Raw genomic sequence first — 22,925 nt, forward strand, 5'->3', positions numbered from 1 at the left:
GGAGGAGCAGGCCCGGGACGGGCATCCTGCATCGGCGGAGCAACTTTTAGGTGAGCATCAATCTTTTAAATAAAATTTTTAATTAAAAAAAAATTACTTTTTTTATTATTTTTATTAATTGATATATTAATATAATTGATATAATTGATATGACATTAATATTTTGCATTTTATGTTACAGACAACAGCAGAACTCTACAACTCCGCTGAAGCTCATGCAGATCGGTGAGTTGCATGTTTTTTTTTTTTTTTTGTAGTTTGTGATTGGGGTTTATTAAAAAATAACGCGCGTATGGTTTCTTTTAGTAGAAATAAAATAGAAATAAAACATAAATAATATATTAACATTAACGTATTTGATAAAGATCTATATTTTTGTAACAAAAACTTTAATGGCAATTTAATTACCGCGTTGTATAATTTTTTGATGACTGACACTTACTTTATCGGCACATAGTTAGGCAAACGAGAGAAGCAATTCTCATTACGAAAAAGCGGCATTGTAATATAATTTAATATTAAAAAATCAAATTTATTCTTTCGTTACATTAAAATATTACATTTTTCTACAAGTAACTTCGTGATATCCGACCATTTTAAGACTCAAAACTTTCCTTAACGAAGGACGACTTTTTTACGGTTTTTAAATGACTGCGATGAAAATAATTAGAATACCATTCTTAGAGAACCCACATGGCCGTGTAGCGTAACCGACACGTCTCATAGAAATATGTTCATTAAAATAATAAAGACCGGACTTTTTTTTTACGAGAAAAAAATCTCGTGCCAATCTCGTAACGCCCGTACTTCGGTAAAAATAATGATCAAATATTGAGCGATTATCGATCAGAAGAATATTTAAATTTTACGCGCCGCAGCAAACAGTGAGGAGCCAAGAACCGATCCGCGATGTTAATGACTACGACAAATATTTTATAGGCAGCACAAATTATATGATAATGGTGTACCCCACGCTGACGTGACGCATATTACTTGCGACCTAGATGTGAGATTTTTTTTTTCCTCTCTTTTTCTCGATCTGCTTCCCAGCTTCAATTCTTTTTGTGCTAGATTGTTATCAGCTTTCGACGTGCATAAAATCAATTTTTTTATTATAAATTTTAGCTATTTTTTGTCTAGATAGATAAAAATTGATTAAATTTTCACCAATCTCGTAAAAGTTGTAATACGTATTTTTATTAGAAATAATAGAAAATAAATCTACAGATTTATATTTAAAAATGCAAAAATAAAATCATTAAAGAAATTTTTTTTTTTTCATAAAATAAAGCGGAAAAAAGTAGGATAATAAGTAATATTTTTTACTTAAATGGTTACGTAAGAAAATCCGTTAGTAGCTATCACGAGGAATCGTTGCAGCTGAGAGTCACAGGCGCGTTACCAGTAATAATAAATCCTATTGGTTGTTAGACCCTTGAATTCACATCGAGGGATCCCTAATTCGATCTAACAACCTAACACCGTTACCTTGTTAAATAAATGTCATACTGCGAAGGGTGCCCAAGGGTCGGATACCGGACTTACAGTAGACCAACCCCTCGAAAATGGAACAACGCCCGTATTGTCCAAAATGGTGGACGTTGAAAATACAAATTACATATGAAAGAGAAACTACAATGAAAAGACAGCATATAAAAAGTAATAACTTCTAAAATAAAAAAAAAATACAATATTTCAAACAACACAATTTCTTTTCTTTTTTTTCAAGTTTTATTATAATTGTCATAGTTAAACTCATCTCTTTAACACAAAGTCTTATCAATTATTTAAATTTTACCGCACTGTTAAAGAACATCTTTCTACAAGTTATTCTTTTACCTTATAACGTGGCGCAACAATATTTAATTATTTTAAATGCTTCTTTTCAATGTAATTTTAATATCCTTCTTTAAGATTTCAAGAGTTGCAATTTCGGGATTTTTGACTGGAACAGATAGAGATAATCGTAGTCTTATCTTTATATCGCTGTACACATTTAATCTTATCAAGAATAATCTAAAAGCCGCTGACAGCATTCAGTGACTCGAAATAATGATGCGACGTTTTGTTAGTCACGGAAGATACTTATCTTAAAGGATCACACGTGGCAGCCGCTGTTAGCAGATGTCTATTTCTCACGTAAACAGTAATCAAGATTTGAAGCTCGCAGCTCCGTTTTTTGAAAATTTATTAACAGAATATAGTAGACGACACCACTAACGTTCACATATTTATACTGTCGCACAGTTTACTAGTATTTAAAACCTAGAAACACCCAAATTAGTCATCGAATATAATTGTAATAAACTCCTGATTAGAAGTTAAAATTTTTTTTACTCTCAAAACTTTGTTTTAATGTTGATAAACGTGTATTTTAATTATCTAGCAGATTTAGTCGAGACGTTTATTTTCTATGCGAGCTGAAAATCATTGAAATATTTTAATAAAGGAAATAAAAGCCGCGTGACACAAGATATAATAAAAAATGTTAGAAAGACGTATCGAGCAATAGACCAAATGTCGGTATTGAAACCGTTATATTTTTTTTTAACGCTTTAAAAACCAATTCAATATAGTTGATTACAATACCCTGCCATTATGACAATTAGAAACGGAAAGGTTAAAGAGGTAATTAAAAATAAGTTATATCGAGCATAACGTTGAATTTAATGTGCAGGTGTGCGTGCAATTATCGTCATTCTTAAGATGATCCTCTTAAAGAATGCGGAGTCATGATCTTCTTTCACCCAGTCATTAGACATTATTATATTATTACAAGGATATAAATTCTCCAAACATTTATTATCATTACTTAAACCGATAAATCGATGAAATGCGACTTTAGCTCTTCAAGCGTTATAATTAAATTATTGCAAAAAAATTGTTTTCATCTACGTTTAACTCACCGCGATCTATTTTTTATGCGTTTACTTTTCTATTAAATTCTATTAAATATTTTACTGTTAATTTAATATAATAGTTTACGAGTCATCGTTGATTCTTTGATGCTCTTTTTTTTTTTCCTGATTCACATCTTTAACGATGACGCTAATGTTACCTGGGAGATAGGCGTACGAATGGAAGATTGCACGTTAAAAGAGAAATGCGAAAAAAAGGCGACGGCATTCGTCATTACGAATGTGCGGGGCAGGAATTTTATACTGCAACAATCCGCGAGAAGCGAGAAAACAATTGCAAGCACTGCGAAAGCGAGATGAAGCGAAGTAGTTTAATGCTTTCGCAAGGCTTTGAACGTTTCTTCTCGTTGCGAAAGGAAAAAAAAAAAAGAGCATGCACGGCGCCGTACCTCGTTTACTCTTTCTCTATCTCTTTATCTCTGTATGTGTATGAAATCCAATTAAAAATATTACGTATTATCTGGCGCGCTATGAAAACGTGGCTATTATTTAGAAATTCGAAAAATTTTCTCAGTCGCTATACGTATACAAGCTCGGAATCCAGGATCGATGATCGTGTTATCGCTCCTACATTTATGTTTCTTTTTTCTTTTACTACTACGAAAAATTTAGTATTTAAAATATTCTTTATAATTTTTACTAAACGCAAAATTTTTTGCTAGCTGACAGGCGGACGTTAAAGCTTTAAAGATCTATTTTTTTTTTAAATTAAGGTTTATAGTATACTGCTCAATCATTAAAGCACGGTTAAATGGACATGGGGGGAGAATATACGAAATAGAGATCGCGGAAATAGAAATCGAGAGAATATTGTCACGGCTGTTGAGCGTGAATCGCATCGATGACTAGCGTCAATATTGAAGCTGACATGTTTTAAAACATATCCCTTTCATCGGTACCAGTTTCTGGATTTCTATTATGAGCGGATACGCACTTCGGCCGGTTTCTTCCCACGTGCTTGCGTAGAAGGGATACGTGTCATATTACATGGCGTTTTGTGTGCGATTCGAACACCGGAAGAAATTTTGACCGCGAGAAATCCAAGACACTAAAGGATTTCTACTCTTGATTCAAGAACCATATCGAGATTACGTCAATCGACAATCATTGCGAGAGAAATATACACGTATAAAGCTTCAATGAATGTACTGTTCAAAGATTTTATTTTAAAAACGTTTTTTTTTTTAATTTTTTTTTTTTTATTGTAAAACGCCACTGATATCATTCAATGAAACGACCAATAACGTGTTGAGTGTTCTGATATAATACGGGATCGTTGCATGACCTGCCATGTATCTCAGAACACCCATTTAGACGTCCACTACGCTGACATTACATATCCGGCTCCGAGTATTCTTTGAATAAGTTAATTAGAACAGGTACAGCTTTCATTTCGGTCTCGAACAAAAACGTTCTTTACTAAACTTAATCAAAATAAGAACCGTTCGAGTGATATCCATACTTTGCTCGTTGCGAGTCTTTTATTGTTAAAAACAACAATGATATTCGTCAAGTGTCTGCAAAAAAAGAAAAAGCGCCATTACAAAAATAAGGGATTTAGGAAGGAACTTGATTATCTAGCACAACATTATATAATATTTGATTTGATTTTTATTGCTTAAGTTTTATAACAACGTCTGTATAATAATTTGAATAGATTGTCTTATTATTGTGTTTGTGAAGAAATACTTGTAAAATAATTTGAAACACTTTAAAAAGTTATTAAGAGAAACTTTGCATTTTATATTGGAAAAGATTTCTTAATTTTGTTTGTATTTTTTTTTATCTTATACGGTAAAAGATAAAAGAAAAAAAAAAAGAAACAAATTTTGAAAGATTCAGATAAATTCCGCGGAAAATATTGCAGATCAATAATTATAAATTTATTGTTAACATTAAAGTTAATATTAAGTATCATGAATTTTTGCCGACATGCAGCAAAATAATACTTTAATATTATCTTTTGCAAAGCACTCGCGCGCGTGCACACACCGTATTTGAAAGTGAAAAATAGGTGGAACGTCTAAGACATTGCCTTTTGAGTCAAATGAAAAAGCTGGTATTACGAGTGAAAGCGGTACATCAAAGCGAACTTTCTAACGCGCAATGTCTCATCATGCGAAGAAAATAATAACTGACATCTCGATTCTAATGAGATGGCTGCTGCCTCTCAACGGTGCATTACAACAATTTTGTTAATTCTTTTGCAAGCAATCTATAACGTAGACAAATAACATGACAAATACGTAAATTTTTATAAAGCGTAAGAGCTCTTTCGTTAATAAATACATCAATATAATTATCTAGACCTTCCGTACAATTTAAACTAATAAAATTACAATAATTTGTTTGCTTTAGGCGCGTAAGGTTATTCGATAATTAATTAATTTATAACTTTCTACGTAGGTATAACATACTTTTAACAGATTAACATTTTTAATTATTAATAGCCGTATATTCGTACCCGTAATACACGATAGCGAGGAAGCAGACGTTGTTTAATCCAATCTCGTCACCAGCCAATCAATTATCTTAAAACCTCATTAATTGAGTTTATCATTCAATTTATTATCACTTGAGATGCAAAAAGTTCCATCACGAATTTCCCGTCGAGAGATAGTTTTCGTCATTTATTGCGTCGCTGTCGATGAGTCGCAAAGATAAATGCTTGCGGGATGTAACGTGCAATTGAGATACCTTGATATTCCGCGGTATAACTTAGTGTCTGTATATCTGTGTATTTCGCCCGTGTCGCTGCATACATTATCTTCACCTCCGCCCATCACTTCGCAAATCCAGCTTCCTCCTTGCTCTCATCACCATAGTCGTACTCCTCGTCCTCGTCGTAGTCGATCTCTGTGCCAAGCCACGCGAACGCCGTCGTGAACCCCGTGCGTCTCTGCCAGGCGCCCATGCGAAGACGAGTACAGAAAAATGCGCGTTATAAAGGGAAAAATTTTTCTTTGCTCTGTGATTGGCGGTTGCCGTGGCAACACCCGGGCCACCTCGGCTTCTAATTATTTCCAGACACTGAGAATCGAACGAGCTCTCCCACGAGGTGGAATAGCCCGACACATACACTTTTCCGTATCTCCCAGCCTCTCCGTTGTCGCAGCATCCAGCAACCGACTCCGTTTCTCTGGGCCCACCCTTTTACGCTATTCTCATTTTCAGAGTGTCGATTGTCGGTGATTCAGACACAAAGATAGATTTTACGTCAAGATACATACGTATAACGTGTAAATAAGGAAAAGAAAACGCAAAAAAAATTAATAAAGAAGTAGATATAAAAGCGAAAAAAAAAAAAGTAGGGAATAATAGAATTCAGCAATTTTTCTTATAATCAAAAATCAATATAATCTAAAAAGATGCGTGATCAGAGAATGATTAATAAGAAATTGGTTAAAGGGAATATAAATAATTTTTCCTGTTTCACTACCGTTAAAATTGACCCGCAAACTTTTAACGACGTTAGATAAAATTAATGCTCGTGTCAAATCTAGTAATACACGTTTGAGGGAAATTTATTACGTGCGATTAAATACTCGTTTGATATTGTGACGAAATAATTGGTTAACGTTAAATTAATTGTTGCACCTTATCAATCGAAACAGCGCAATTGGGACGACAAAGCAGTTTAAGACTAACGCGTGCGTTATCATTTATACCATATTAACTTAACGTAAAATGTCTGAACAATAGTCTCCAAGAAAATTTAAGAAAGTGAGCTAGCCTGCCAGTCGGCTTTGTGTTGGCTTGGGTGAGTGCGTTCTTCATCACTCTGTACAAATATTGAACGCATTGCGACTAGTGACAAATACGTCCGCTGTTAAGAATAGTAAGGCAAGATTTATTTCCGCGAGGCGGCCAGTAATTGCCATTGGCCACGCACGATACGAAATAAGCTTGTGACTCTTAAAGCTCGCAAATGACTCCGCCGTTCGTAGCTCGACAGCGAATCCAACGAGCGTCCTACGGACGCAAACAACACGCTTTTCGACTCGCGTTCGCAATTTGCTTTGCACTTCCAATCTGCTTCTCAGGTAGCGACGAGGTAAACACTTCCAGGAAGCGGAGGAACGAGGTGTAACAACGGGCCCGTTGTTTTCCTCGCTCGAAAGTCTTGATGTGCTTATTCGAGGGAAGGGAAGGAAGTGGATCTAGAATCAGAGGGGGGAAGGAAAAGGATTAAGCGCGAAAAGAAATAAGTTACGACGCACCGAAAAGAGTAGAAATAATAATTTTCAGATTGCGAAACGAGTGGAGACCGTTTCTTGAGCGTAAGAGTTTCATCGCTACGCGGTATATACGAGTAACTTGCGGAGAGTTTACTTTACCGGCGTGAAATATGGCATCCAGGTAATCCTTCGTTTTGTATCGTGCAAGTAGCGTGAACACATTGTGCTCGAAGAATACACGCTCGTTTGAGCAACTACGCGGCCCCCTCAAACGTAGAGAAAGACTTGTCCTTTCGTTGCAACAAAATAGGAGACGAATTATTTCAGTGAAAGAATTAATACGTAACGCGTGATTAACGTATAGCTTTGCATTTTCGTTATTTGTTATCGCAATGATAGCTGATCTTCTGCATTCCGTGTTTTTTTACCTTTCCTTTTTTTCTAAGTAATACGACAAAAAATTCTGACGGGGGTACGTTATGCGAAATGTAATCGAGGATACATTCTTACAATCTTCTAAGGCGCGTAAAGTTTACAAACGCTCAGCTACGTTATTATGAAATCATCTGATCGATAAAATGTCACCGACGACGACAAGTCTGTCAATTCAGGCTAGAGAGATCGACCGAAGGAACATGTTTTCGTCAACGTTGCGCTGAATAGGAGAATTTAAGATTTCAAAATGTTTCACAAATGCGACGGATCAAATGTCTCGGACGAATGAATGGCGAGCGAGTCGGTGAAAAAGGTACCACGTGAAAAGATGACAATATTTTTAGAGACGCTCGGCACTTAAGGCTAGAATATCATTCGACTCACGTTTCAAATTTTAATTCTTCTACAAATTAGCCTTGTATATTGGGGAAGCGGTGGACAAGCTGCGTTTTCGTTGAATTATTTGGAGAACGTGTCTTTGTACTGCCGATTTAAATTGATCGACGGAGGAAAGAAATACTTCCGAATCAGGTAAAAGGTACGCCAGCAACTATAAAGCAAAGACTCAAATTTCTATTACTCTTCGTACTTGCGTATTACGCAGTAAACTCGGAAATTTCTTGTCTAACATTTTTTTTTTTTTTTTTGAATCGATAAACCTGTATTATATTTTTCACAATAATGCGATAAATTATAGACCGTGAAGTAGGAACGCAATTTTCGTATAAATTGAATTTTGGAATATCGAGATTGAGCTCAAGTTCTGACGATATAAATCTACAACGAAATCACGTCTTCTCACTGCAGCGCAGTATGTCCCGGTAGGAAAATTGGGAAATTGAATTTTATCGTTTCATACCGCGAGAAAAATATATCAAAGCTACTTTAAAGGACTTATTCGAATCTTTTCTTATATTAAAAAAAAAAAGAAAAAAGTAAAACAACTTTTTATCACTCATTTAAAAATTTAAATGGAGATAATACGTAAGTGTCTGTAATGTCACATATATCTTGTTTTCGGTACATTTTATTAAATGTAAAATCATGCATTTTTAAACTATATACAATGGATAATAATTCTCAATATAGTTTACAAGTATTATTATATAATAAAGAAAGTATAGAAGCCAATAAGTATTTTTAACATGTTTAAAGAGCAATTTTTAAATTAATAACTTGAGTAAAAAGTCTTCTTTATTCAATGTACAACTAGATTTAAAACATTCAACACGTAAAATGTATAATTTATCTAAAATACATGAAAGAATTATTCGTACATTTATTGCAACTATTGATTTAATAGAAAATCGGTAAAATTATTATTTTTCTATTATATTTCACCAATAATCAGAACGACTACAAAACGAAATAAAGAAACACAAGTAGTCATAGAGAATGAGAAGAATAATTATTAATTAACAAGGAATTATTGCATTTATTTGTAATATCTTTGGCTCTAGAATAACTAACGTCTATTATCATACGTCACGTTTGTGTTTATTAATAATATACTTAATAAATAGATAGAAAATGTAAAAATGCCCGATGCAATCAAGTGCCGTCGGCTGACGAATGCCGTCGCATAACGCAGGTTTTAAAGTTTATCATTTAAATGGTATTTTCTTTCATAAAAAATATAATTTATAATAATATGTTTAATTGTTTAATTAGTACATTGCTGTAAAATATGTTAAGGCAAACAAAGCTAATATTACAATTTATATTAACGTTTCTCTCATATACCGTTCGCGCGTATTCGTGAACACTTTGATTTTTTTTTCCTTTACAATTAATTAAAATATAAATTTTAATGTAACTGATTAACAATTATTTTTATAATACACGTATCATGCTCGCGTCCTGTAGCAATATACTCGTACGAGTAGAATATTTATCAGAAGCGTAAAATATAATTTTCTTTACCTGTAATTGCAAATCTCGGTATTTTCGTAATTCAATGTCAGTGAAACATCATCGATTCTAAAGTTCTTTGCTTGTTAAACGTACCGCAAATTTCTCAATATTTCTCGGCAAAATCACACCTTTCTCCAATACACTACATAACATTTCAGATTTTCATATTTATGACATATTCCATTATGCTTTCCGGAGTTCGAGTGGAGGCACCCGCATTGAAATCCCAATGGACAAAAGTTACGTGTCGCCGACGACATGTCCAAACATTGTCGAGAGCAGATGTCTCGTTCGCCTTTTTACTACCGCGTCGTCGCTTTATTCAGCAGCGCGCTTGCGTTGTGCCAAAACTTTTAGAAATATACGTTTTAACATTCGCATAAATTAACCAGCCGCTTCTCCCGGCAATATCTAATCGCTCATTTGTTTCATTTGGAAAAAAAAAATTGTTCTTTAATCTATATACCATTTTTCGTGCCTGTATTTTTTATGTATTATACAGATTACATGTCGCTTCTTCGTCGTTCTCTAACTCGGACATTATCGACGCGGTAAAACGTAAAGTATCGCGGAAAAAAACGAACTGAGAACTATTTTTTACCAACGCAGATTGATTTTCATCTCAGTTCCACTTTTTTTTTTCATCTCTTGTTTATTCGAATAATTAGAACAAAATGAAAATTAAGCTGAACCGAGAAAACTAATTCATGTTATTAATAATGACCCAGAGATCATATAATATTGTATAATAAATATCTTTAACAATGCTAGCGCGACAAGTTGAGGATAAAAGCAATAAAAAGAAATATAAAAAGCGAAACATACCGACGTAGTATCTTCGTATGCGTGGAGTCGATCGACGGGTAGGGTTAAATTAGGATCAAGTCGTAATCTTCTCATCCAAGTGTAGGAAGAAGAGATAAAGGAAGAGAAAAAAAAATTTTAAAACCCAAGAAGGAAGTATAATAACGTTGTGTAAACTGTGTAATCCGATGCCGCGTACCGCTGGCAAAAAACTAAATGCAGAAAAGAACACAGCCTATCTGTCGGAGGGCGCGGCTGCAAACTATTTCGAAAACCATACCGCCAGTATGGAGGCCGTTTTTTCTTTTTTTTTTTTCTCTTGCTTCTCTTCTTAGCCCGTTGCCTTCTTACCGCTTCGTCTCTCTTTCTTTCTCTCATTTAATCTTCATTTAACTCTTTTTTTTTTCTTTCTCTTTCTTCATCTCTGTTCTTCATCGCACGTGTCTCTCCTTTTCCATCTGCCTCGCCACCTATGTCTTTCTTCGTTTATTGTAGACGCACTTCGGACGAATTGGTATTACGGGCTACCCCTTTCAGAGACAATCCCCTCGTGCATACGTTTATGCGCGCTGCACATTTCCGCGCGCTCGAACGTACACGCGAACGTGAAAGTTATGTGTGTACGAAAAGTGGAGATGGTAACCACGTAAATTTCGACAAAGATGGAACATATTGTTAATGGAGGGGAAAAAAGGAGACGGTAAGAAAGAATAAGGAAACGGCAAGTAACGAAGGGAGATAGAAAGAGAGGAGGGAGAGAAAGGCTGAAAGAGAAACAGAGACAGGGAGAAAGAGGCAGGCTCCGTTCTAAGGCTGCACGCTGAGAAATCATTAAAAAAGTCCGAAAACAAAGGAGAAGGGGCGTGCCTGCTGCCAAGATGGCCGTTCTGGTGGAGAAGGCAGGAGCTTTTAATTAATGCAAAAAAGTGCGGAGTGGGGTGGTAGAGCATCAACCGGCAGGGGTGACGTGAATCTACGACAAGTGCCTTCCGATTCTGATTTTTGCAAATTTTCTTTCCGTTTTTAACGTTATTTCCAATGTAACATTTGACTTTTTTACGTGGCATAATTTTGATATTTAAATGAAATAAAATGTTAGAAGAGTATTTAACTGCAGATAATAAAACATAAATAATCGCGCGATCTTAATTCAATAGGCGATTCCCTTGCACAGATAGTAACAAACGTGAGTTTCGTATGCGGTAATTGCTCAAGAGGGTTATCGATGGTAATTGTTAAAAATCACGTAAATAAATGAGCACATTTAATAATGAATTTGATTAGAGATTATAATAAAACAGATATGATTAAGGAAAAGTAAAAGCAATAATTAAAAAAAAAAATCAAAAAGAATTATAAGGAGATATATTTTATTAAAACTTTCAATTGTCCTAACAAAATAAATTATTACATTAATTTTTAATATTAAGTATTATTTTTGTGATTAAATATTCCAAGTTCAATTTTTCGTAGTAATATATTAAAAAAGCCTTTACACAGAGAGCCTTCTGGCGTTTCTACAAGAATCGACGTGAATGAGAAAATGTGGATTACTATGGCGGCTTCTGGTTCGCTCTACGCCTCTTGCAAAGGCAAAGCAACCCCGCGCACCGTTCGAAAACGTGATTATCGGATTTAAATGTCAAATGGCGAGGGCTGCGATTACTCAAGGATCCGAAACTATGTACGAGGCTGGGCGGGTACACGTAAATCGCTTCTAAATAACGAGCTAACGAGCCGACTTACGAGGGAATTCTTCGTTCGCGGCGAACAGCGACTTCGGCAAAGCTGAGGATGTCGCGACGAACCATTTGCATGAAGCCGTCGCGAGCAACATCTGTCTTTTGTTGTTTTCAGACTTTTGATTTTATCAGCATTTTTTAAATTCGGAATTCAATTTTATTATAAATTTAATATTATTTTTGTCATTTCAGAACTACGCGAAACCGTACTTAACATTTCTACTTTTTAGACGCACGCGATATAACGTAATTCGATAGTTTCTGTATAAAATGGGATCTAATGCCGCAATTAAATATTAAGTCTTATTAAGTTATTTTATGAATACATCAAATAATTTTACATGGCATAAACGAGTATTTCTGAACTGTAATACAAAAAAATATCTATAGGTAACATTTAATTTTATTATTGTTGCGTAACATCGTTTATATATTTATGTGCGTACGTACGCACATATAAAACAACCCTTAGTGACATTATAAAAATATGCGATGGCAATGCAGCACTGAGAAGCAAATGTTTCTTGTAGGCGTTCCACTATCCTCCATCTTTCATTTTTTTTTCTCTCACGGGCAAACGTTTACCGAATTACAGGCTTTCGTCTTTGACATACGTGCGAAAAAGGGGGAGGGATTGCTTCACATACCCGTTCAATTATTACGTATGCCAAGGGGAACGAAAAGGGGGTGGTTAAGTTAGGGCTGCGCCTAGAATGAAAGAGTCGCGACCGAAGGGTTGCCAGACCGGAGCCATTAGTAAAAAAATATTTTCCGAGGGGTCCTTTCGAGTGCGGGTAATGTAAACTCTTTAAAAATACGACAAAACGACTGCAGGGGTTTATAATGTTATAAATAATTTACGAATCCAAATAGAACATTTTTAATAATATATTTTTCCGGCGATCTTATTTTAATACTCAATTATTGAACGATAACGAGAATTTTAAAAAATATCGGAATAAAAACGTGTGATTTTATTAAAAGAAATAACAGTATCTTTTAATTTTTCTAGATAAAATTTGAAGTTAAAAAGAATTTTAGTTTGCAATATTACATCTTCTCTTGTGGTAAATAATCGTAGAAAAATTATGAATTTGCTGAAAGGGAAGATAAAGCAGTATTACAAAAAAAGAATTCGCTGTGTTTCTCAGGTAAATATCCGGCCACCGCGCTCTGCAAAAATAATAATGGCGCGCTTTCACACTCGACATATGCGCATAAATCCATTATTAAAATTCATTGCTTTTACGAAGGTACCAGACTGACAACTTTATCTCAAACCCTACCGACGTACATATGGAGGCTTTATAAAACAGAGCTGCATTAAAATCACACCATCCATATGCCATTGCAGTCCTAATCGCGCAGACAATTTTAAAACGATAAATCGATGAAAAAAAGTAATGAACTGTTTTTAATTTTTATGATCTCTATATAGAGATGCATTTTTAAATGCTTCTTTAATTTACGTAAAATACAGATATTCTAAATGGTATTAGAGACAGTATTATATAGTGATAACGAAATTACTTAAAGAAAGAAATGTTTTGGGAAGAAAACCGAGAAAGCACGAAAGTTTAGTTCGGATGAAGAAAGGAACGAAGGGCGCCTTCATTCGCGAGATATCGAAGAGTACAACACACAATTTTCCCCGGACCACTAGCCCGCTACAAAAGATGTCTTCTGCTCCTGACAAGCATTCAGTAAAAACCCTCCCTCCGTGCGGCAAGGTACGGGGAAAATTCGTGCGGAATCGAAAGGACACCGTCCGCAAGATATACGCGACCACGATAGCACCCTTATCCACAGAGACGATACGCGACAATGGTGAGGACGCAACGACTTTTCCTTAGCCTTTGACAGCTCGAAGCCAGAAATACTGGGTGTTCCAGCGACACTGATACGTCCAAACTTTGATAAAAAGTAATTTAACATTCGATTTTCTGTTACGTATTTCGATTATTTTCAGATTACGCGATGTGAACTTGTAAAACTGGCGTAGCTATGAGCCATTTTATTTGTACAGTTGTTCGTATATCTAATTCTTTCTTTTCTTTGTCCAACAGAAAATTGTTTTTTTCTTTTTTCTTTTTTTTTGTGATGTAGCAGATGCAGTGGGTAAATTAACTATTTAAGATTAACCTTATTTATTTGACGTTTATAGTATTATATTGAAAAGTTTATTTAACATTCCGCATTTAGAGGTGATTTTACACTTTGATTTCCATTAGACACCCAGTATATCATTTCTACTCTCACTTTATTTCTGTCTTTGTCATCGCATTTCTTCGGCTTTCATTCGAATAGATAGACTCCGGAAAATTGCTGATAAAAATTTGAGCAATTTCTTAAATGGATTCTTTTCCGACGAGAAATTGAGTAGTCAATTAAAAAACTACGCGAAGTATAATTTTTATTGAGATCGAAGAATCAAGTATGTGGTTTGATATTAAATCAGTCTGTAGGAAAATAATTATATTAATGTACAATAATTATTTTATCATGTCAGATCAACGTCTATAATTTTCTATAATTCGACACATTTTTTGCGACGCTTTAAATTTTTCTATAATATTAAATATATTTTATACACATTTTATATTTATCTAAATAATTAACTTTTTTTTTATTTAAACGTATTTAGTTTTTATAATTGAATAATTATTGTTAATATAATTATTTTGATGTCACTACGTATGTGATTACACGATATTCATTTATTAAGAATTTTCTGCTGTATGAAACAGTAAAAAAGAGATTGTATAAGAAGGAAAATAAAAGATACCATAATGGCTTTACTGTTTGCAGCCAATGGAGCATACAGCCATTTTCTATCACGAGTTAGCTCGTTAGTGTTTAAACGTAATTGCATCACTCGTAACTACTGTGTCCCCGAGGGTGGTCGAACTGCCTTACGAAGTCGCGTGAGTCATTTTGATTGGATCCAGAAATTAAGGGTGGCAAAATGGCGACTATGAACGTGCTGATGAAAATGCCTTTGGCGATAAATCCTCACAATAATACCGGAATATTGTATGTATTAATTTTATGTTTTCCACGATGAAAATTCTACAACGTTTTACAGTTATAGATATTTGTAAAATTTTAAAGTGATCGATGTTTTCTGTGCCATACATATTTTTTACACAATAACTTTATTAAAATCACTGCAACAACCTAAAAAAAAAAAAATAAAATTTTTGCAAAAGTAAATATAATGTAAAAGATCGTAAATATCTGTAATTATATTAATGACATTAAGTACAGATAGAAAGGCGAGACTGATGTAACGATAATATAAGGTATCTCGACATTTTATCATATTTGATTATCGATATATTGAACCGGCTTTATTGAATTTATTATCAATTTTTGGCAATCGGCAATTTTATTTTGACGCTTCGATCGTTTCAACCACCCTTTTTCGGAGTAGGGTAACTCCATTTCTATCTCCAGTCGACCGGAAGTCTTGGGCAAATGGCTGCTCAACCATTTCCGCACGAGGAAGAAATCAAATGAATGCATGATGGAAGCCGTAAGGGAAACCGAGGGGATCGACGAGGGTTTCAGGATAATACACTTAAAGATAGGTAGCAAGGAAGAAGTAAGTCTTTCTCGGCACTTTCGACGCACCCTTCTGACAATTTTACAAAATGTTTCATCATTTTTCCTTTACTTGTTTTTATTTTTTATCTGTAAAATATTAGCAAAGTTCAATTACATAAAAAAATCATATTTATATTGCAGCATGTTGGAGATATCGATGCTAGATCGGTGATAACAGAATTGCATGGTCAATAGATTAAAGTAACTATGTCACGACTGACCTTTTCTTAGATTACTTTAGCTCCTTGTAATTTTTTAATCTCTTATACGTTTACTCAATTTTATTTATTATATTTTTTTTTTAGGAAATGTATCAATTAACTTGTAGCATTGTAAATCTGCACGAACAATAATTTTTTATAAATAATAGTGCTTCTTTTTTACGAGTATTTTAGTAATTATTTCTAACTTATATTAACTTACAATTGCACGAGGGCGCGTGTAACAAAAATCAACAGTAAAAATATATTAAACGTAATTAAAAGTCGGGGGGAAAAAAAAAAAATATAGAAATGTTCCACATGTGCAGGAGAGTAAAAGCGTACCTTATGTTATTTCACATTTTTATCGAACTTTCTTGGTCTTTGCCGGTGCAAACTATCAAGCCTTTTTGAATTCTATAGATGTACGTACCATCTTTGAGAAACCTTAACTATCGAGAGCTCCTAGAAGATTTCCTACGTTTTCTTGGTACCCCCTGTTCCCTCTTCCTTCACCCTTTTACGGAAGATATGGCTCGCCATAAGAAAAGAACGAGAATGGAAATGGCCGATTCGCGTACACAGGTAAATAAGTGCGCGCGTGAACGACACACGTGTGCACCCATGAAAGGGGTTGGTGCCAGGGAGGAGAATACCGTGGACATGGCTGGGGGAATGAGGGAAAGAAGTGGGAGGAGAGGAATACCACGAACGACAGCCCCAACCGGGAATATTCATATTCCTATTCCTGATGTTGGCACAGCCTGCGGGACAGACGTGTTCAGGGCTGTGATACTCCGCCCGCGGTGAAAAAAAAAAGAATGAGTCGACAATGCAACTGGGGTTGCGATTTAAATGCACTCGGCGCCGATTGGCGGACGAGCGGGGTGATGGGCGTGGCCCTGACGGTGCCTTATGATTTTATATGTAGCCTCTTGATAGCATAGCATTTCCCCTTCACAGCCTCGCCACCGGTCCATCCATCCGCCGACGATGCTTCGTCCTAACTCCCTCTTTGGGTGTACCCTTCGCCTAACCGCCCTTCCTCCTTCGTTTCTTCCTAGTCTTCGGTGGGCCCCTTCCACCATTTGCTCTTTCGTCATGCGAACCCCTCGTTGCAGCCGCCTACATTCGGACGAATGCATAAAATGCACGTAACTGTGAGGAATCGCCTGCCTCGAGTATAACGTACATAATAGATGCGGAAACGCCTGGCAGTCTCCGTTAGCTGGTGAAGGTGAAGAAAGTCGCGGGAAGGAGCAATGGGGGTGAAATGGGAAAAATATTTTTCCGAGATGCGCGTCCACTCACAGATACTCTCGTCTTGACTGCACTGAGATTTTCCTTGCACCCACTTTCTCTCTCTCTCTTTCTCTCTCTCTTGAGGTCCAGTCTTTCAAACTTAATGTGCAAATTCTAAATTTTTTCTCGTGTCCAATTTTTTTTTTTTTATTTGTAGTCATTACGCAAAATACTTTTGACCGATATTAACGTTTTATTTGTGGCGAAGTAGGCAATACTCGCGATTGTACTTGAAAGTTTCCACTTATTTTTATACCTACTAAAAACGTAAAATGACAAAAGACGATATGCGATTAAAAAGTTTTTCCAGTGTTGCGTTAAAAAATAGCAGATTAACAATGTCGTTGACAATGTCGGTTGCGAACGATGAATTTGGAATCGAATTTCACGTGACAATTTGTAATTATTTACAGCTGTGTAGGAAAATTAATTAAATCTTTCATTAAATAATAATATATCATCAATTACCTCGTTAGTATAATAACGCAAACAAAATTCGAGATAAAATATTTTAGCTTGTACTTTAATTGTATAAAACTCCATTGTAATAATCCAAATGTTCTCTTAAAATTCGAGGATAATTTAAATGTACAGTACAACGTACAGTTCACAAAAGAAAATTGTATAACGTCGCTAAGAGATATACATATATGTTTATTAATAAGCAAACAGCAAGTGAGACAAACGTAGCGAATAACGCAAGTTAAAAATGCGTAAAGTAAAACAATTTTTAAAAGAAGCACATTTAGAAGAATACTGGGCTGCATTTGAGAGTAATTATCGAAGTATAGCACGATCTCGAGCTTATGCAGATTGGCAAAGATAGGTAGACTCAATTGAATCTCATTTATCCGAGCGAAAATGAAATGTGCATTCGATTGAATTATAAAACCGTGAAAATTATCAGAGTTTTTATCTTAAATGAAAAAGCACCGCCATAACGATCGAGTACCTTGGAACATCGCGTGTCACGATGCAGATTGCAAGTCAAGAATTAATAGATAACGGGTAGCAAAGAACCCTCTTGCTCTTCTTCCGTTTAGCTGCTTCAGCACATTAATATTCATATCGAGAACCCACTGTCGTGTGCTCGTATGCTCAATGTCGCTGTCTCGATTTCTCCATCGTGGCGAATTTTGGCTGTCGTCTCTGCACTACAGCGACGTAACGTAACTGTTTTGAAAATTCCTTAAACACGTGAGGTATACAAACACATCGCCCGCTCTCATTCAGTCTAGAATATGATAAAATTGCTGGCTTGTCGAAAGGGGATCATATAAGGATAATTTTTCGAGTATCTCCGCAGATTGTAGCTAAAGGAATTATTCGTGAATTCTTTCTGACGCGCACAATTTTACATATGTATATACGTATAAATTATTTTTAATATTTATTTAAGATTATATTGATAATGTTGCGGGTGTATAAATAATGTTTTAACAAATGGTATATCGCGTTTAAATTTTTTCTATATTTTCTATGCAATAAGTTTTGTACTGCAAAAGGAGTGACGGTTTATTAAAATTAGCGCGAGTCGAGCGTAAAAACAGTCGTTTTGAATATGGTTCTCAATGCTTGCGGCAGGCATTTTCTGCAAAAGTAAGGTCGAAAGTAACAAGTTGCAAGTCTAACTAGCATGCTTCTCCATGTATGACACTACACGCTCGAGGCTACTAGAGTAGAAGTGCTACAAGATTCTCCAGGTTTGTTAGTAGAGTTAGCCTGTTGCATCCTCGATAGCTTCAGGCTACGCTGAAAAACTTCTGGCAAGGTGCAGGCCAACACCGGGAAGGGGGAAGGGAAAGAAAATGTTGGAAAGTGCCGAAAGCGACAAAGATCCTCTTCTCTCGCCTCTCAAGACTCTCGAGTCACGACACATCGTCCGACGTTCTAATCCGGGCTTACTGGGTGCTAACACAAAACCGTTCTTGATACCAGCGACAAGAATCTTATTAATTTTATAGCATCAATGCAATTAATTATTTTTCCAACATCTTCTAAATGTTTAAATTTTACAATTAAACGCAAGCGCGTCCTCTAGTTAAAGTAACGATTATTGAAATTAATAATATTTAAAGATTAACAGAAGCGTAAGTAGCTTTATTTAAAACCGGATTAAATAAAAGATAATAAGTTGTGTTTGTCATTATCTTTATCATCTTCCGTTATAACGCGATCAAAGTTTCAGCGATGAGTTTATAAAGCGTGAAATGTGAGGAAGTGCGTATTCCAAATGCCATCTAAAGGCGTCCTTTTCGCACTCGCGTCTTTCCTCGTTTCAGTCCCCTCCCCCTACCCTCCCACCCCACACATATTTCCACCTGGATCTTTGATCTTGGGCAAACATGGCTGCTGTAATTTTGTTGTTAGGGAGGCGTGGCACGTGTGATACCATCGCTCCAGATGGAGTCACGCGAACAAGAAATCCAGACTCTTTGGGAGGTTCTCTGCCCCTGAAGAGGATCGTTTGAACGCGACGTAATTGTGGACAGGTGTGTGAGTGTGCGTGCACGATATGGGTGCGTGATGATATGCGTGAGTATGCGAGCGTACGTGTGCACATTAGGATGTACATAAATGTATGTATGTAGTTGCATCGCGGAGGGCATAATTATTTCTTAGCGGTGGCGTGCAACCCCATTGCTGCAATTAAAATGCCGAAGAAAAGGCACGCGGTACGATAATGAGAACGGCCAAAATGCGAAGTCCCATTAGATATTTCCGCGCGGATATAAAACGGTACTTTTGAACTAGATATAAAACGGAATCACGATGAAAGAGGCGCGTTGGAAACCGCCGCGAGTGTAGCAAAGCCGTGATATTATGCTTTGTGCTTTTCTCCCATTGTAGAGGAGAATCAGAAATTGTTAAACGCTCAACTAGTTGAAAGATTTTATATTCCGCTAAATACTATTTCGCTCTCGCACACGTAGGATAAAATTACCGGGTATACGCTATGAGATTAATTTATGCATAATGCATAATTAATATTAAATTAAAAATAAAATTTCATCTTTATTACATAGTTTTCGTTACAATAATGGCATTTATCGTAAATTAGGAGCGGAACGGCCGCGGCGTATCGTTCGATTATCAATGATTTGATTTGCGATATGACGGAACGACGATCAGCTGGAAATTAGAACGGTGCAAATGCGTACGAAGAGAGAAAATCGATTTAATAATTGCAGAACCGTGACTGTCGAGGAATCGAGGAAGGAACGACTTTGACCGATTGCAGCCCGGGGCGCCCATAGGAACGCGTTGTCTCCGAATAGAGCTAATCGCGTGGACAGAAGGACTGTGATTGTTGCCGTATCGTCGTCCGTGTCCTTAATTGGATCGTATAATGAGCGAATGACGTGCCGATTCCCAGCCAATACCGGACGTGCTTAGACCAAGATCTGACACGAACGGTAAATCAGGGCAATTACAGCGCGAGAACGATCGTTCGCTCGGTCAGCAAGTGCCGATGCAGAACTGAATCATGTTCTAGAACAAAATCATAACGGAAGCTCGAAAGATTATTCTCGCGAACCTCGGTCTTTTTACACCACCCTTAAAGTATAATAGGTAAATGATAATTAAACAGAAAAAAATTAATTATACTTTTTACGAAAAAAAAAAAAAAAAAAGAAAGAAAATATATCAAAGTATTAGACACTTCTCGATTAAAGTTAAGGAAAATCAGAGAAATACTTACTGGCAAGCCAATGAAAAATACGAATATAAATTAATTCTTTTAATATATGATGTATCAAAGTAAATTCTGTTGTCTATTATTGTAAGAAATAAAAGAAACTTTAGGCTGCCGTTTTTAATTAAAAAAAAAGATAAATCGAACGCGATGCAATAAGTACATTTTTGATCGGTGATATAAGAAACGACGTGACTCTTTCTTTTTTTTATAATAATTGAAACAAATGCGTATGTAGAACGAATGGTCTGTATCAAATGTGAGAACGTTACAAAGTGACATCATCGAATCAAGAGTAAACGATCGATCCGACTAAAAGAGTGTTCGTACCTTCCTTTCAAGAAGGTGCGAGCATTGAATTGGCATAATCTCTCAAATGTCTCGTTTCCAACGATCGCGCGATGTCGTTATGGAAGAAACGAGAGAGAAGCCTGGTACGTAAAGGCCGCAGAGGCATCGTGGGAAAGCCAGTCTTAAAGTTTAATATTTAACGAGGGTGCTCTCCTCCCTTTTCAACATCTCCCCCTTTCTCTCTCCTCTCCTCTCTCTCTCTCTCTCTCTCTTTCTCTTTCGTCCTCTCTCGCGATCGACTCGTGAAAAAAGTATTACGTAATTTCTTTTGAAGCCATATCCAATGCGCCATTAAGAGCGACCGCGATCTCTTCGAACTTTGATGAACTTCAGAATATTCGCCTTAGCATCACGGCTCGTGTTACTGTCTCATTGTTAGAGATGCTTTTCTGAGGGAGCTCCGCAAGGAAGTTTGTCTACGATATATTGATGGATAATTTAACGATAAATATACAAGCTTCTAACTTTCGGAATAAAACAATTAACACGTATTTATGGACCAAGGAAAAGAGATAGAAATACAGCGTATTTAAGCGCTCACGCGAACGAAATATAATTGTAGTAAATTAATTAAAATATATTTAATGTTAATTAATAATTAGTGATATGTTTTAATATTAATTATAGTGGCAATTATTGTTGAAACGTGCAGCATACTCGAGCGGCCGAGCACGCCTCATTTTTCTTTATTCTAACACGTTTCTTTATTTTAGGAGGAGACGCCTCGAGGTCGCCGGGAGCATGAATAAACGTAAACAGACGTACTCGACATTGCGCTCGACGCTTCGACAACGACGACGCACGGATTTTCGTCGCGAGAAGGACAGCGTTCGAGACGATCGGACCTATTGCTGTCTCGCTCTTTTTACACGGTCGTCCCTTTCTATCTAAGGGCGACATCTCTAACGGTCAGTCTAATTGCGGAGTTTCGGGCGCGTGGACGTGATTCTAATTGTTCCGCAATTACGCGCATTTTCGACCGCGGATAGGAAAGTATCGCGTACGAATAAGTGTCGGGGTCGTTGTTTCGGGTGCGAGCGATCGTTTTCCGTACTCCTCCGTCATTCCACTCGTCGTCTTGTGCATCGTTTCGGGCTCCGAAAAAGTGCTTCGGGAAGTCAAGGTTATGGAGCAAGCGGAGCGCGCGGAGCGTCCGACTTGAACGTCGCCGTGTCGCCAGCGTTCGATCTGAATTGCTTCGAGTCCGGCATTTACCGACCCGCTTCACTCACCATCACCTTCAGCGTGTTCCGACGATCGTCATGTTCAAGGTGAAGTCCACACAACGCTCATCTCCATCGTCGCGGCCGAGATTATCATCCCGTTTCGGACAAGTGAATTTTGGGAGACTTGAGGAACATAAAGTGCGCGGAGAACATTTTTATCTGAATGGTGATCGACATAATCGCGGATCTGTCTCATTCGTCGCTGGCGCAAAGTCTCGGCTTCATTTATTCCGCCAACGGGAATTGATCGTAGGATCGAAAGTGATCTCGCTCTACGTCGCAGCCAGTTTCTGATGTCGTGATCGAGGACGATTCGTGGGAAGATCCGGTGCAAGTGAGCAACGCTACGTATATCGAAAGTGGAAATTCGCGCAACAGCTGATCAAACGCGTCGCGCTTCTTAGTTTAAATCGTGAAAAATCGCCGCGATAATCCACCGTCATACTTTCGGTCGTTCGTCTCTCGAGTGAGTGTTAGTAAAAAAAAAAAAAAAAGCAGAGCAGTGTAATATAGTGTTAAGTGATTTAAAGTGCTACAACACGTCAAGATAAT

Source organism: Cardiocondyla obscurior, linkage group LG05, assembly GCF_019399895.1.
Source record: "Cardiocondyla obscurior isolate alpha-2009 linkage group LG05, Cobs3.1, whole genome shotgun sequence".
In the NCBI taxonomy this organism is placed as follows: Eukaryota; Metazoa; Arthropoda; class Insecta; order Hymenoptera; family Formicidae; genus Cardiocondyla; species Cardiocondyla obscurior.